Below are 16,551 nucleotides of genomic sequence, written 5' to 3'. Positions count from 1 at the left end.
ATGCTAACATGGCATTTGCCTTCCTCACCGCTGACTCAACCTACAGGTTAACCTTCCGGGTATCCTGCACAAGGACTCCCAAGTCCCTCTGCGTTATAGATTCCTGGATTTTCTCCACATTTAGAAAATAATCCGCACTTTTATTCTTACTACCAAAGCACATGACCATGCATTTTCCAACACTGTATTTCATTTGCCACTTTCTTGCCTATTCTCCTAATCTGGCTAAATCCTTCTGCATTCTACCTGTTTCCTCAACACTACCTGCCCTTTGCATCATCTGCAAACTTGGCAACAAAGCCATTTATTCTATCATGTAAATCATTTAAAATCAGCATGAAAAGAAGTGGTCCCAACACCAACCCCTGCGGAACACCACTAGTCACTGGCAGCCAACCAGGAAAGGATCCTTTTATACCCACTTGCTGCCTCCTACCAATCAGCCAACGCTCTAACCATGACAGTAACTTTCCTGTAATACTATGGGCTCTTAACTTGGTAAGCAGCCTCATGTGTGACACCTTGTCAAAGGTCTTCTGAAAGTCTAAATATACAGCATCCACTGCATCCCCTTTATCAATCCTACTTATAATCTCCTCAAAGAATTCCAACAGGTTCATCAGGCAGGATTTTCCCTGAAAGAAACCATGCTGACTTTGTACTATCTTGTCCTGTGTCACCAAGTACTCCATCACCTTATCCTTAAAAATTGACTTTAACATCTTTCCAACCACTGAGGTCAGGCTAACTGGTCTATAATTTCCTTTCTGCTGCCTTCCTTCTTTCTTAAAGAGTGGAGTGACATTGGTAATTTCCAGTCCTTTGACACCATGCCAGAGTCCAATGATTTTTGAAAGATTATTTCTAATGCCACCACAATCTTTAACACTACCTCTTTCAAAACCCTAGGCTGCAGTTCCTCCGGTCTGGGTGCCTTTAGGTCTTTCAGTTTTTTGAGCACCTTCTCTCTTGTAACAGTAACTGCACCCACTACTCTTCCTTCACACACTACATCATCAGGCATACTGTTAATGTCTTCCACAGTGAATTGATCAGCAAAAGTCTGTACTTGATGCCATTGCTGTTTAAAGAGGTCCTTTTCTGAAAAATCTCCAGCTGGGGACAGAGCACTGTGTTTTTATGTGAGGAGTATAGTAGGTGTAAGAATGCAAGGTGTGTCTGCATCTGCAGAGAGTGGGAGAAATGGCCTTGAGTTGATAATTGCCATTACTTCTGCCATGAGAGTGCACAGAACCTCATGACTTAAGATGGAATATGCTGTGCGCATCAGCATAGAGTCAAAGATTCTCCTCAACATTCCAATCATGCACTCCCATGCACCATCCATACGTGAGGAGTATGGTGGATTAAACTCCCAAGTGCAGCCTTGGCTATTGATATATCTCTGCACCTTGGAGTCCCTCACCGCATTTTGGACTGCTGCTGGGCCATTGTAAACCACACACTCTACACAATACACTATGTTGACATTCTCTCCATTTACTGCTATCTGATCACACTGTTGTTCTTCTACATACCTTTTGCATCTTGATGGCTACCCAGATATAATTTCACTTCTGGTACCAGTTCCATTAGTCTTCGGAGATTTTCCATCATACCCTGGATTTCCCCTGCAGTTTTGCCTAGCAATTGGGCTTTGGTTAGAGAAGCTCCATTTAGCTAATTCTTTTCTCTGCCAAAGCCCAGCGTCTGCCACATCTTCCTCAGGAGCCAGGCTATTCTGGGATGTTCTATTGATAATAACACTTTGTGTGAGACCATTTTGAGGCCATGAAATGGAATTTACTTTTTCTTTAAGGTTAACATGGCTTGTACAAGGGTTGAACAGTGAAGGCCTCCTGTTTTCTAAAATGTTAGTTTTAAGTCTGTGAACAGTGGGCCTGTGGGTGTTGTCTGAAAACACATCACCAATGAGGACTCATCCTAGATCTAGCTTCTGTGCAAAGGGTGCATGACCAGGACCATTGATATGCTTCCTCATCTTATCTGCAGTGAGCGTTTCTCTCCCAAGAGGATTTAGTAGGATTTCAGCTTTATTGTCTAGAGGTGGGATCTGTTCAGCAAGACACTTGAGGTGGGTGTGATAGAGAGCAGCCTCAGGTGTCAATATATCTTTGCAATTGTTTGGAATGTCATTACACTCAATTAGTGTAAGAAGTGTAAGATTAATGCAACCATTCCATGTTTTAATCTGATAACCCATCGCTCTTCTCCCTGATCTCTCCATTACACTAGCATGGCTCTTTAAGATGTTGAATCGCCATGGATACCAAACAGATTAAAGAAATCAAACCAGGCGAAGGATCTGTTGCTCTGCTCATTGAACATAGAGTATATCTTGAAAGCATTCATTCGTTGCCCTTTTGGATACACATTTACTGAGCATATCTTGGAACAGGATTTATTGGCTAGACTGCTGTTACAAACCTCTGTGCATAAAGTGTTCACAGGCAGCAGAGTTTCTTCCTCTTCCTTCCCGCCGTGCTCTGAAGAGTGATCTGAAGCATTGGATGACCAGGGAGGAGGACCAGGATGTAGAGCTGTAACATGACTGCCATTGCTGTATTCATTACTCTTTAATATGACCTTGCAGGTACTTGTGAGATGTGATAGTGAAGAACAGCAAATCCCTTGCTTTTTCAGATAAGCCTTGCATTCCTCAGTGGTTTTTAACCTAAAATCACAACACTTTTGCAATGGGTGAGATTTATTATGAATATGGCAATGTTCTTCTGGGCTATCTTGAAGTAGAAATTCATTCTGAGCTGTAGGTTGGGAGACTTTGGCCTTATGAACTGACTCTGGAGTCCTAATGTTTGTGTGCTTCAGCGGAGACTTCCTGCTCCACGATGAGCTCTGGCTGGGGAGAGCGAAGTTGGGGCCATTCTTATTTTATCTTGTTGGCTGACAGAATCAGTGAAGAAAGAAAAGAAATCTATTTCTCTTGCATCGTATGTGACAGCTTTTCAACAATATGACTAATGTTGTGGGCAGTACCTAAGTAAGTGAAGCTTGGCAGGTAACCATCTTCCTTTGCTGAAAGCAGCTCTATTATCAGATCCCCAAGTTCCCTTAACTTTAAGTTAACCTTATTTGAAATCTTTGGAAAGCCATGCAGCTTCCTGAAATCTGTGCTTTCTATTACCTCTGGCACACTGTAATATTTGTTGAGCCTGTCCCAAGCCATTCTTAAAGCTGTAGCCGGGTCATTTACATGAACTGCTCTAGTTTGAAGATTCCTTCCAAGCCAATTTGACAGCAAGTCCAATTCCTCACCAGCAGTAAGATTCAGTTACTAAAAGATGACTTCCATGCTCTATAACTTTCTGGACAGTCATCAAAGTGTGATAGGCTGCTGCTCACAAGCTCTTTGAGTGCCAGATACTTTGCCACATTCATCATGATGGAAGACTGGATGGCCATCTATTAAACTACGTTTGTACTGAGGCATGTTAAACCTTGGCTGTCAGTGTGGATCATTACCGTCAAATCCTGGCATTGTCTCCTCTGTTTTAACCACTGAGGAATTCCTTGTTTACTGCTGGACAGGTAAGAGTAGTGTAACATATGTGCAGGATTATGTATTCCTGAGCTTTGCTATAAGCAACTTACGAAGAGGGGAGAGCTGACCATTGGCTAGAGTGTGCTGATTGCTGTCTTTTTCCAAAGGGTTAGGGGAAGTGTGAGAGGTAAATTGAATGGAGTGTTGTGACCATTGATTCTGTGTTGTCTTGCAGGCAGACTCAGACTTCTGGCTCAGACATTTGGCTTGATCCCTGACATAATCACTCTCATGTTCATGTGTGCCCTGTATTGTTGCGGGGAGGGTTTTTCTTCTCAGCTTCTTGCTCTGCTGCTGCTTCCAGTATCACTACCTGCCGATAGCAGTTGAAGCCCTTTTTTGAAGATGAGAGCTTCCAAATTAGTCTCTAGCTGAACCTTGTCTGTTTTAATGGCAACTTCTCTCTCTGCAGCTGTGGCGTGTGCTTGTGCAGCCTCTGCCTTCGTTCTTGATTGTGCTGCTGCAGCTCCAACTGAGGATCTGCACGATCGCAATGAACTGCAACGAGAACTGTTGTCAGATGCTCCGTCTGTTGAGCTCCCTCTTTCCTGTGGTGTTGTGTGTTTTGAATACCTCTCATCCACAATGCTTGTAATTCACCGCTGTCGACTGTTCGTACGCTATCTGGCTAGCCACGTTCTCATCTTTTTACTCTACTGCACTTCTTGTGTGTGAAGTAGGAAGGAGACAATTCATCTGTAAGCCAAACTCCGCTCAACTGAACATGGGAGTCAGGATGTAGCCTGATATTATTTGCTAGCTTGCTTTCCTATTTCATCCTTTCCCTTCTAATGATTTTCTTAGTTGCTCTCTATAGGTTTATAAAAACTTCCCAATCCTCTATCTTCCCACGAATTTTTGCTTTGTTGTATGCCTTTCTTTTGCTTTTACAATAGCTTTGACTTCCATGCTCCAGGTGCTTCATTTGGGCAGCACACACACAGACCGTTGATTAAGAGTAAAACTGAGAATGACCCAGAAAAATACCAAAAGTACTTAATGCTGCAAATTTGTAATGATTAAGTCAGACATTCATAAGAAATTAGGAATATATGTAGCTAGATTTACATGTAAAATATCCAAAATTATACACAACATGCGTAAGTAAATTTTTAAAGTATGCAAGAAGATTAATATCATGTAAGCATTCATTAAATTATTTACCAAGGCTGGTCAAACACTATATTGATAATTGGGAATAAACCTTTACGTAATATTAACACAAAATATTGTTCAGATAGTGCTTTCCTTTACGAACTAAACCAACACTTACAGACTATGATTTACGACGGTGCAAACCAAGAAAAGACAACTCAAGATTGTGTAACTGTGCTTCAGTCTGACTAGAAGCCCCCACCAAAACAAAATGGCTGCTCTCCTCACGTGGTCCTACTGACTTTTAAATTTAACGGTGGGTGGCAGCGCCATCAGAATTAAAGTTGGCCACACAATCAGAATAAAAGGCAGCAGGGCTATTTTTCAAAGCAACACCCTGAAAAGAATCATTGATTGAAAAGGAAGATGCTAGAGATAATCAACCGGTCAGGCGGCATCTGTGGAGACAGAGTTAATGCTTCAGATCATGGAGCCTTCATCAGAACTCAATGACCATTCTGATGAAGTATATGGACCTGAAATATTATTGTCATTTAGATAGATAGAGAGATACATTATTGATCCTAAAGGAAATTATATTGGCACAGTAGCATTACAAGTGCACATATATACAAATATTAGAAGAAAAGAAAGAATTAAAAAAAAGTTACCTTAAAAATAAGATGTTCAAGATTTACAAGTCAAAAATTACAACATTTCCAAGTTCATACTAATAAAGTGGTACTTCTCTTTTTACAGATGTTGCCTGCCCCAACAGATTCAGTAAGATGGTTAGGGCTTCATTTTGCTGGCTCACCCAAAAGGCAGCTGCTGCAACAGGCCAATACCAGCTCCCTACTGACCCAGAGCCAAGAGTGCCACCTTCTTAGCCAGAGATCACACTCGAATATCATCAGCAGGTACACAGAGTCATTCTTCTGCTCTCCTGTTACACAAAGATCAGGAATAAGAATGACAAGAATCCAATGTGGTAACTCAAGCAATAGTCCAGATGACCAAGAGCTAAGTAGATTTCTTTTCCCTCAGTTTGCCAGACTCTCTGACATGCAATGCCAGGCTAGCCTGGGCTACACCTATCAGCATAGCTGAACCTTACATTAAAGAAGCAGCATCCTGATTAATTCAACAACTGTCTCCAGCAGAAATTACTGCTGTACTACCCAGAATCATGTGCTCAGTTTCATGAAATCACTGGGCATCGATACGTGCTACTAATTTCACTTAATATCAAGCCAATGTCCTGAGTCCATTGGCATATATCTGGACAGAGAAGTCATATCTCTTGACAGAGAATTGTAACGGAAAAACACACACAAAATGCTGGAGGAACTCAGCAGACCAGGTAGCATCTATTGAAAAGAGTGCTGTTGACGTTTCAGGCAGAGACCCTTTGGCAGAACTCTTGTGTCGCTTGGATTTCTAGCATCTGCAGATTTTCTTTTGTTTGCGATTGTAATGGAGCAGTCTTGATCAGTCAACTAGACTAGTAGGTGGTGGGCAGACTTCAGCAAGCTAGAAGCTGAGTTACTTTCATACCAACTCTAGTAGCCACATTGTGTACTTGGCTAGTCCCGTTCAATTTCTGGTTAACAGTGATACCCCAGGATATTGACACTGGAGGGTTCAGTGATGGTAGTGCGATTGAATTTTGGGAGTGGCAGCTGGAATTTCTTTTGTTGGACATTATCATTGCCTGGTGTGAATGTTAATTGGCACCTCTCACCCCAGACTTGGATATTGTAAAATGTCTTACTGCATTTGGATGTGGACTGCTTCATGATCTGAGGAACTGCAAATGGTGCTGAACATTGTACAGTCATCAGCAAATGTCCCTACTTCTAACCTCAGGTATAACTAATCTCATTTACCAGGGCTTAGTCTGTAGATTACTATATATTGGAGATCCAAATGTATGTCTTTATAAGTTTAAATCTTTGAGAGCTTCCATCTCCATTAACCATTCAAGTAGTGTGTTCTAGATTCCAATCACCCTTTGGGTGAAATATTTCTTCCTCAGATCCCTCTCAAATTTCTAGCCTTTGTCTTAAACCTATGCCGTCGGGTTCTGGACAGCCTCTGCTATGAGGAAAGGCTTCCTACTATCTACCCTATCTTTGCCCCTCATTATTTGCATACTACATTCACGTTCTTCCTCAGCCTCTTCAGCTTCAAGGAAAACAAACTCAGCCGTATCCAATCCCTTATAAGTGAAATGCTCCACCCCCACCAGGAATCTTCTCTGCACCATCTCCAGGGCAATCATATCTTTCCATCAGTGGGGCAACAGAAACGTACACAATATTTTAGCTTACAAATGTGTTATAAAGTTGTATGATAACCTTCCTGCTCTTATTCTCTGTGCCCTGGCTAATAAAGGCAAGAATCCCATATATCTTCTTAACTGACTAACCGACCTGTGCTGCTTACCTGCTGTGACTGATGTACCTACCTTCAGGATCTCTTGAACATAAATCCAGTGTTCAAATCTTAATACGGCCTAGATCCCTACCATTTATTGTGTATGTCCCAACCTTATTAGTCCTCAAACTTGTTTCACTTTGCATGTCAATATTAACCCATTTAATAGCTAATCAATGTCATTCTGTAGCCTAATTATCTTTCTCAATGTCAACAACATGACCAACCTTCATATTACCTATGAACATATTAGTTATACTTCCCATATTCACATCCAATTAATTAATTTATTCAGCAAACGGTATGGGTCCCAACACTGATCTCTGTGTGCCACCTCCTAGTCGGAGCACTCCAATTACAAAAGCAAAACTCCAGTATTGCCCTCTCCCCGCTATTACCAAACTAATTTTGGATCAAGTTTACCATCTTGCCTTGGGCCCTTTCTAAGCCAGATTGCCATATGGGATCTTATAAAGTTCTAATCCTAATAAATTCGCTGTAAATAACATCAACCGCAGTACCTTCATTGAAACTCTTTTTTGCCTCTCTGAAAGATTCACTTGAATTGGTCAGAAAGGATTTTTGCCTTTGGTGCCACGATAGTGTGGCGGTTAGCATGACACTATTATAGCTCGGAGCATCAGAGTTCAGAGGTCAATACCAGCAGCTTCTGTAAACAGTTTGTATGTCCTCCCTGCGAATGCGTGTGTTCCTCCATGTGCAAAAATTTGGGATGATGGAGGGAACTGGAGCATTCAAACGAAACCAATATAGTCACAGGAAGAAGGTGCAGAACAACACAAACAGCACCAGAGGTCAAGATTGAACTTGGCTCTCTGGGGATGTGAGGCAGCAATTACACTGGCTGCAGCATCCATTACTTTGGAAGTCTCGCTGACGGCAGACGTTGAAGATGAAATTTACCATGGCCATCAGAGCACAAGCACAGCCTTCAATCAACTGACTTTAAAGGTGTTTGACCTTAAATCTGACATAAAACCTACTGTTTAACCAGACAGCAGTTAATCCCTGCCCTCCTGTCCTTCCCCATACATCTGAGACCTCACTGCAAACAGTGGAGAGGTGCAACTAACACTGAATCTTCCTAATGAATTGCTAATCGGTAATTGTTTACGATTGTCATGTGGTACATTGTAAAGCTTTTGCCTGCATGCCATCCGGGCAGATCATCCCATGCATATGTACATCAAGATAGTACAAAGGAAAAACAGAATGCAGAATATAGATATAGAGAGAGTGCATTCTGGGTACACAAGTAACATGCAAGGGCCTTGGCAAGGTAGATTAAGAAACCAGGAATTCATTAATGTTGTATCAGATGTCTACTTAAGAGTCTGATAACACTAGGATGGAAGCTGTCCTTGAGTCTGGTGGCAAGTGTTCTCAAACTTCTGTATCTTCTCTCCAGTGGAGCATTGGGTAAGTGAACTGACATCAGTGAGTTCTCCCAAGTCAACACTTTGAACAACTGGATTCAAAATACACTCAGTTGCCTCCTTTGGTCAGGATGTATCATTCCCATGCATATCACTACACTATGGAAACAAATGCACTCTTCTGAGTTCCACCGTGGGAAGACATTATCAGGCAGACAGAATAAAATCTTCAAGGATATTCTTAAATATTCCTTGAGAAAGTGCAAAATTCGCAAAAACTTTGGCACTTGACTGCTAAAACGGAGGAAGAGCATTTAGGATGGTATTGAAAACCCTGAGTCCTGGCATTAAGAGCAGATGGAAGGAAGGCCAGTGTAAATGACAAAGCAAGCACAAAAGCTCCTGCCTCACAGTGGCCTCATCAGCTATCTCACATCCTGCAGGACCAAAGTGCTAAATGGGAAAGGAAGACAACAATCATGGCTTCATTCTGCCCAGTCATCTGCCTATCACGTTGGACCACAAGCCGGAGAACTGGGAGGCAGCAGAAAAGTGATGAATGCTGGAGTTGTTGACATTGGATGAAATACTTCTTGTTAGACATCAGTCGGCAGCTTGGACTTGTTACTATTCAAAACCTTATCGTTTCACATTAAGGATGAGGGTTTGCACAGTACTGTTCCCCAGCTCAGGAGACCCCAAAGCATCTCACCTTGGATTTTCTCCTGATGTTGTAATGGACAAAGATGCATCCAAATTACATCCCAAGCAATGCTGGGGCATTGATAATCTACAGTTTCTGGTTAAATTAATCCATGGATAAAGCACATCAGGAGAACTAACTTTCTCTTCTTCAAAGCAATGCTGTGGGATCTTCCACAACCATCTCAGCTATTAGACAGAGGCCGTAGTTCAACACCTCATTCAGAGGGCAACACTTCCTTGAGGACCGTGGGACATATATGGATCACTGCTGATACTAATGCTGGTTCTTAAATTTCAAAAATCAATGTTAAAAATTGAACATCTACACAGGCATAATTCCCAGCTGTAAGTTGGTATATACTGCCACCCAGAGGGAATATTTTAGAACATACAACTTCTGATAAAGTTCAACGTCACTTCCCAGTGTAATAGAACACACTGAGTCTTTAAAAAAAAAGCCGTACTATGTTCATATAATGGGTTAAAAATGTTTCAAATTTGAAAATGAAATAATATACCAATTTTTGGCAAAAAGTATGCACAAGATTACAACAATAATTTGCAGGAAAAGTGCTTTTAAAATGGGAAAAATTGCACTTTGTGATTTTGGATTGACAGGTGACAATAGTGCAGTCGCATAGGACATCAGCCAGAAACATGAATCAGCGTGCTTAGAGTGAAGATGTCAAATGGGAACAACTAAGGACTTCTGGTGCTTTATTCTTTGCTGGTAAACTGATTCTGTTGATTAGAAAATAAACAATGGATCCTGAGCTGGAGATTTGTCAAAGCATAAAGATGGTAAAAGATGATGTGTGAGGAATCATGTTAACACAGCATTAGTACCATAAGGAGATACCTTTAATAAGAATAAACAGTATTACTACTAATAATCCTATACAAGTAGTATTATAACAAATATATTATAACTAACTATAACTAAATAAAACTAGAGGCGTGGATGACAGCTCCTACCACTCACTCTCCTCCTTCTCCATGCTTTGGGTGAGTGGTGCTGCTTGTCATCTTCCTGGCATTGTTTCTCTGGTGTATAGTTCATTCAAAGTAAGATAGGTCTTCAATACCCAAAATTCAACTCCAGAAAAATTTTCAATTCCTGATCAAAATGAAGACTGACACCATTCACTCACTGAAAAAGTGGCTTTTATTGATATTGTGGACTCTGGAGAGACATTGCATAAAAGGGCAGGCCCATCTTTCCTGCATGTGTAGGTAGGTAGTGCAGAGCCCTCTATAAATCCAGCCAACATTAAGCTGACCCAAACTGCACTCTGGTCACTACATCCATCGCTGGCTGCATCAGGTTCCACTCTAAATTTTAATGGGCCGAATTGCCAGAAGACGTAGTGTAGCAAAGGAAATGGTTCCATTTTTGCTCAATGAGAGACAAATAAAAAAACAGGACAACGGCCTTTGACAAATGACATAGTTGCCTGCCCTTCACCTACACAGATTACAGAGAGAGGCACCCTTCTTGTGGGAACAATGTCTTGGCAAACTCCGTCCCAAAAGTTCATTCCCACATACATCGAACTGGATCCGAAAACCTCTGCTAAACCCTGTGCATCTGGTGCTTTCAAAGTACCCTGTGTCTCAGAAACTTTACACCTAGATCCCTGTAAGCATCCCTTCTGACATTTTGCTGTCATTAAAAGCAGTGGGGAAACTTCATGTTCAGGTTAATGTCCCTTTCATAGCAAAGGTGGGAATAAGCTAATGTGTGCAGTCCTGACAGATACTTCCCTGTATCACACCTTCCTAGGAGAACTCAGTCAAGCTCTCCTACTTCTATCACTGTAGCACATACTCATTTCTTGTTAACACTCTCCAGCTGCAGAAAGACACCTCTTGTAGAGTAACTCCTCAAATTGCTTGCACTTTAAGATCTGCTGTGAGGATCCGTACTGCAAGAAATCCAACTTGTAACTGAGCAGATGTTACATGAATAAGAGCGCACAACCTTTGAAATGATACTACATCTTTGTAGAATTTTTCACGACAGCATTACAAAAGTTGCTTAAACCATATTTATACCAGAAAACCGGTGCAAGTACCTTTCTAGGCTGATACGTTTATGGACTTTTGGACAATGCTGCACACAGCACAGCGGAGAAGCTGGTTACGTTGGTAGGAAACTTACCAAAGACAGCAGAGTGGACATGGCAGGAATCAATAGCAAAAGGCCTATAAATGGGTGTGAACAGTGACGGGTCAATGGGAGTGGACGTACTGGATCAGGGATCAGAACAAACGGCCACTGAGCACTAGCAGTGATTTCAAAGCATGATGGTGACTGGTGAGCATTTCTCATGGTTTAAATTCTGCTTTATAAACTGAACTGCAGGATTACGGAGTGCCAGTGCAGCTCAGCTGAGCAGAATGTGCGTCCCGTGGTCACGTGTAACATTGTGATGCTCATGGTTACAGAGGCAGTCACCCTTTCAGGATCAAAAGCTCGAACTCTGGAGCAGGAGCAATGGCTGATATCACTAGCACACCTACACAAGCTGAGAACTTTGTGGAGGACATGGTTAGTGAGTTGATCATGCCGCAGTTCACTAGAACGACCTTCCTTTCGGATACTGATGAGGGTGGTGTTTCCTGAGAGAGTGCACTTGGGGTTCCAAACATGGGTGCATTAGCTGCACAAGAACATTAGCGATTGGGTGTTGAGTATTTAGAAAGATAGGTGCTTCTGTGGAAATAGATGTGGCTGCAGAATCATGTATTGCCTCCTCATCATTCTTGTTCTTTGCACTAGTTACTTATTTTGTAATTTTTTGTAAATTTTAAGTCTTTTCATTGTGTTGCTGCGGCAAAGCAACAAATGTCATGTCATGCAAGACACTGATAATAAACCTGCTTCGTTCCGATTCTGGTGCCAGAGTCAGGGATATCAGTGAGCGGTTGCAGAACATGCTGAAAAAGTGGGTGAGTGGCAGAAGCTGTAGTCCTCACTGGTACCAACGACATGGGCTGAAGGAAGGATGAAGTTAGAGTGTTAATCTTAGGGAGAAAATTTAAAAATCCGTGGTGCAAAGAGATTTGGAAATCCTCATGCAGGATTCCCTGATAGTTAATTTGCAGGTTGAATCGGTGGTGAGGAAGGCGAATGCGATGTCAGCGTTCATTTCCAGAGGACTAGGATATAAAAGCAAAGATGTAATGCTGAGGCTGTATAAGGCACCTTTCGAATGTTGAAAGGCCTAGACAGAGTGGATGTGACGAGGATGTTTCCTTTGGTGGGGGAGACTGGGACCAGAGGGCACAGAAAATAGTCAATGCTTTTATTCCTTCTACCCAAGTGCATGACCATACACTTCCTGACATTGTATTCCATCTGCCACCTCTTTGCCCATTCTCCTAATCTGTCTTCTGCTGTCTGTTTGCTTCCTCTACACTACCTGCCCTCCACCGATCTTCATATCATCCACGAACTTGGCCACAAGACCATCGACCTCGTCATCCAAATTAGACAACAGAAAAAGAAGTGGACCCAACAGAGACCCCTGTGGAACACCGCTGGTATCCAGCAGCCCTCTGAAAAGGATCCCTTTATCCCCACTCTTTGCCTCCTGCCAATCAGCTACTGCTTTATCCATGCTAGAATCTTTCCTGTAATACCAGGGTCTCTTAACTTGTTAAACAACCTCATGTGTGGCACCCTGTAAAGGGTCTTCTGAAAATCCAAGTACACAACATCCACCAATTCTCTTTTGTCCATCCTGCTTGTTATTTCATCAAAGGATTCCAACTGATTTGTCAGGCAAGATTTTCCCTTTAAGGAAACTATGCTGATAGGATAAATTGAAAAGTAAACACAAATGACCACAGATGCTGAAATGTTGAGCAAAAAAAAAACACAAATAGCTAGAGGAACTCAGTGGGTCAGGCAACAGCTGGAGTGGGGAGTGGACAGGTGATATTTCAGTTGAGTCCATTCATCTGCACACCCAATAATTTAAAAAAAAACAGGATTCAAGAAATGTGCAATCTATAGTTTAGCCAAGGGAACCAGATGTCATATTTCCATGCTTGCAAATGATGAAAAGCGATATCAGAATGTGAAGAGAAAGAAGGATGCGAAGAAGGTTTAAGGTGATGTGAACAAGCAGCAAGAGTGATTGTGCCAGATGGAACATAATGTGGTAAAGTGTGAAGCATGTATTAAATGATGAGATAATAGGCAATGCTGATATTCAAAGAGATTTAGGTCTTCTAGTACACAAATCACTGAAACTCTAACATGCAGGTGCAGTGAGCAATTGCAAGGACAAATGATTTGTTAGATAAATACTTGAGTACAGGTGTAAAGGTTGTACCAGGCATAGTGAGACCACACCATGGGAGACAGTGCACAGTTACTTAAAAAAGAGATAGAGGGAGGGCAGCAAAGACTCCCTATCCTGTTCCAGGGATGGAGTGTTTCAGGGGTGTAGTGCTAATTTTTTAGGTGCCGGAGATGACAAAAATGCTTGCCATTTCCTATATCCCCTCTATATATATGTCACACCCAATCTGTGTATCTGCTCATTTCATATACCGGGCAACCTCCTTGCCCCATTCATGTAATGACCAGGTACACAAATTGGGTGTGACATATATATATGAATAGGGCTTCTTATAATGTCAAGCACTAAACCAAGGTGAAATAAATATATGAATTCCAGAGGTCCACAGAAATATAGTGATAGTTAAGACATGAACAAGATTATAGCCTATCACTACATTTCAGTGTATAAATGGTACAATAAAACATATAATACTTAATTTAATAATATGACAAAGTATTGCACGGTTGTATTCACTAATTATCATTAAATATAATTATCAAGCAAGTAAAGAAAAAGATGGTAATCATGTATTTTACCAACTTAAAAAGTATTTACCTACTTACCAAATGCCACCAATGAGAAGTTTCACAACAATTTCCACAAAGGGTCAGGCATAATATGTGTTCGGGGGTCTGAAGCAACTCTTGTCCTGGTGTCATCTGCTGATCTGGAGTACCACAGCCATGATGTGACATACGGTTCTGGATTTCACTGAACTAGAGGTCTGTGTAGTTTAACAACCATAAGTGTTGATACATGATTTATGAGAATTCTTGAGAGTGTTGTTGTTATTATCAAGTTCATGTGACTGAATCCTCTCTCACACTCAACAGTACTAATAGGAATAACTTGTGAACAGCTCAGTAATGGGCGTAAATCTTAGGGGATGCTGCATCCACAATCCTCCACATAATCTCTGACGGCAGTTATTACAGAGGAAGAAGAAAGCTTAAACCTCTTACAGAAAGATGATATCGCAGCTTCTCCATAATTAGGCGGTATTTCAGCGGGCCAGTTATCTTTATCAAGGACACATATTTCATTTAGCAGGGATTCAAACATACTTCGAGGTTTAGAAGTTTGAGAACTTTTCAAGGATGTTGCCATGAACATATGGTGCTGCAAATTGTTTATAAGACTATTAAGAAACTGTAAATAATTAATGGAGACAATTTTTTTTTGCTTATTAAGGTAATTTCTCCAAACTTCCCCTTTTCAACTGTCTCTTGAGCTTCTAGAGTTTTTGTACCAGGTTGCTCTTTCAGTCCTTGCAGTGATCTTATGCTCTGTTGGATCAGTTTGTCTGCATAAACAATCGTAGTAAGTGTGTTTCTGTAAACACTCTGACAGTAAACCAAGTTCATGCAATGTGTCATACATTAGAGCTAAGTCCAATAGAAACTGTTCTGAAGAGAGTCTTTTCAACAGACCTTTATAGGTTTTTCTGTCACTTCCAGATCTTGTTTCATCCTTCATTGCTTTTTCAAAATGAAAACACAGTGCTTCGTAATTTTGCCACACTGCTGAAACTGTTCGAAACGAGCTAGCTACCCACCTGGTGTCCAGAACGTGGCCTGTTTTGCAAATTTGTTGTTTTAGTTGAGAGGCACATTCAGACAGTTCCTTTTGATTTAGAGGTGATCTACTGTAAACAGAGTACAATTTGTCCATAAATGATTGAAAATGATTTGTTCCATGAACTTCTCTCACCGAAACACCTACCGCAAGTTCTAATCTGTGATTAAGACAGGGCCAAATTATCACATCAGGGTAATGTTCCTTGAGAATTGTAGCAACACCAGACACCAAGCATTATGCTTGCCCCATCGCCAGCAAATGCTACAAGGTTCTGTTTCAAGTAAGAGTCATCAAACCCATGGTTATTGAGACAGTTCAATAGATATTTAGCAATAGTTGCAGCTTTCTGATCAGGCAGCTCAATTAGATCTAAAAACATAAAATGGGGATCACCTTCCTTATCACTTTCACATTTCAAATAAACTATTGGGCAGTCTTAACCCTCAGGCTTGTTGATTCATCAATGAGAACAGAAAATTTACCATTTATCTGTTTGATATGCTGGCAAATTTTCTTTTTCATATTAATGGCTATGTGATTAATTATCCCTGTAGCACTATTGTGGGAATGCAGTCCAATTCCAATATCAATACCATTTTTTTTGAAGTTCCAATAACCCAAAGCGATCAGAGTATGGTCTATAAATCTGAGCTAAATAATATGCAGAACAAAAAATTGAATAGGTCGCCTTTAGATACGAAGTATTCATGGTATCACATAATTTTCCAAGAGCATCTTCACTAGCTATATTTTCAACACCTAGAGCAACAATGTGAGCTTTTGATAGATTGTGATCAGCATTTTTTTTTCTGAGAGACTTCAAGCGTGTACTTCATTCGGCTCCACAATAGGATACTTGGTACATCAGCCAATGCCGATTCTCCCGTGATCTTTAAGTTCTTGAGACTATAGTGCTTTACATAGCTAGCCAGCCATCCCTTACTAGCCTTAAACTCCTTCCTCTCGCTCTCCTCAACCCCCTCACAGTAGGGCTCATAGAGGCTGTGCTTTTTCGCGCATAATTTTGCATCAACAGGGATATGCTTCTGTGACATGTCCTCTAGACACAAACTTAATGCTTTCTCAGTCTTTGCAACCACTTTATCATGGACCAGAAAGACCATTTTTACCGTTGTAGGGGTAGCACTAACACATCCATGAATTTCAGTTTCTTTCTGCTTTATTGTGCGAATGCTCGATTCGTTCTTACCGACCTTACGGCCCACTTCGGCAAGCGGCATGCCACTTTTCAAAAGATCTAAGATTTTTATTTTCTCAGTGAACAATGGCCAAACAACGAATGCTGGAGAGAGACTGAGGATCTGTGAAATGGTGGGAGGCTACAGCGGGGTATGCTGGGACAAGGGGTCGAGCAAGGACGAATTTCACAAATACTTAA

At 41.2% G+C, this 16,551-nt stretch overlaps 1 long non-coding RNA gene across 1 annotated transcript in view; it reads right to left on the bottom strand.

Moving 5' to 3' along the window:
- Positions 1–15,797, bottom strand: part of LOC140212032 (uncharacterized) — a 34,298-nt gene extending 18,501 nt beyond the window's left edge. The window contains exons 1-2 of the long non-coding RNA XR_011889626.1: positions 15,130–15,797; positions 14,138–14,298 (exon numbers count right to left, since the gene is read on the bottom strand). This is a non-coding gene — a long non-coding RNA (uncharacterized lncRNA). The remainder of the gene's footprint in view (positions 1–14,137; positions 14,299–15,129) is intronic.
- Between the last annotated feature and the right edge of the window lie 754 nt (positions 15,798–16,551).

This window comes from Mobula birostris, chromosome 18 (assembly GCF_030028105.1).
Source record: "Mobula birostris isolate sMobBir1 chromosome 18, sMobBir1.hap1, whole genome shotgun sequence".
NCBI classification, from domain to species: domain Eukaryota; kingdom Metazoa; phylum Chordata; class Chondrichthyes; order Myliobatiformes; family Myliobatidae; genus Mobula; species Mobula birostris.
This window is presented reverse-complemented; position numbering and strand designations above follow the sequence as displayed.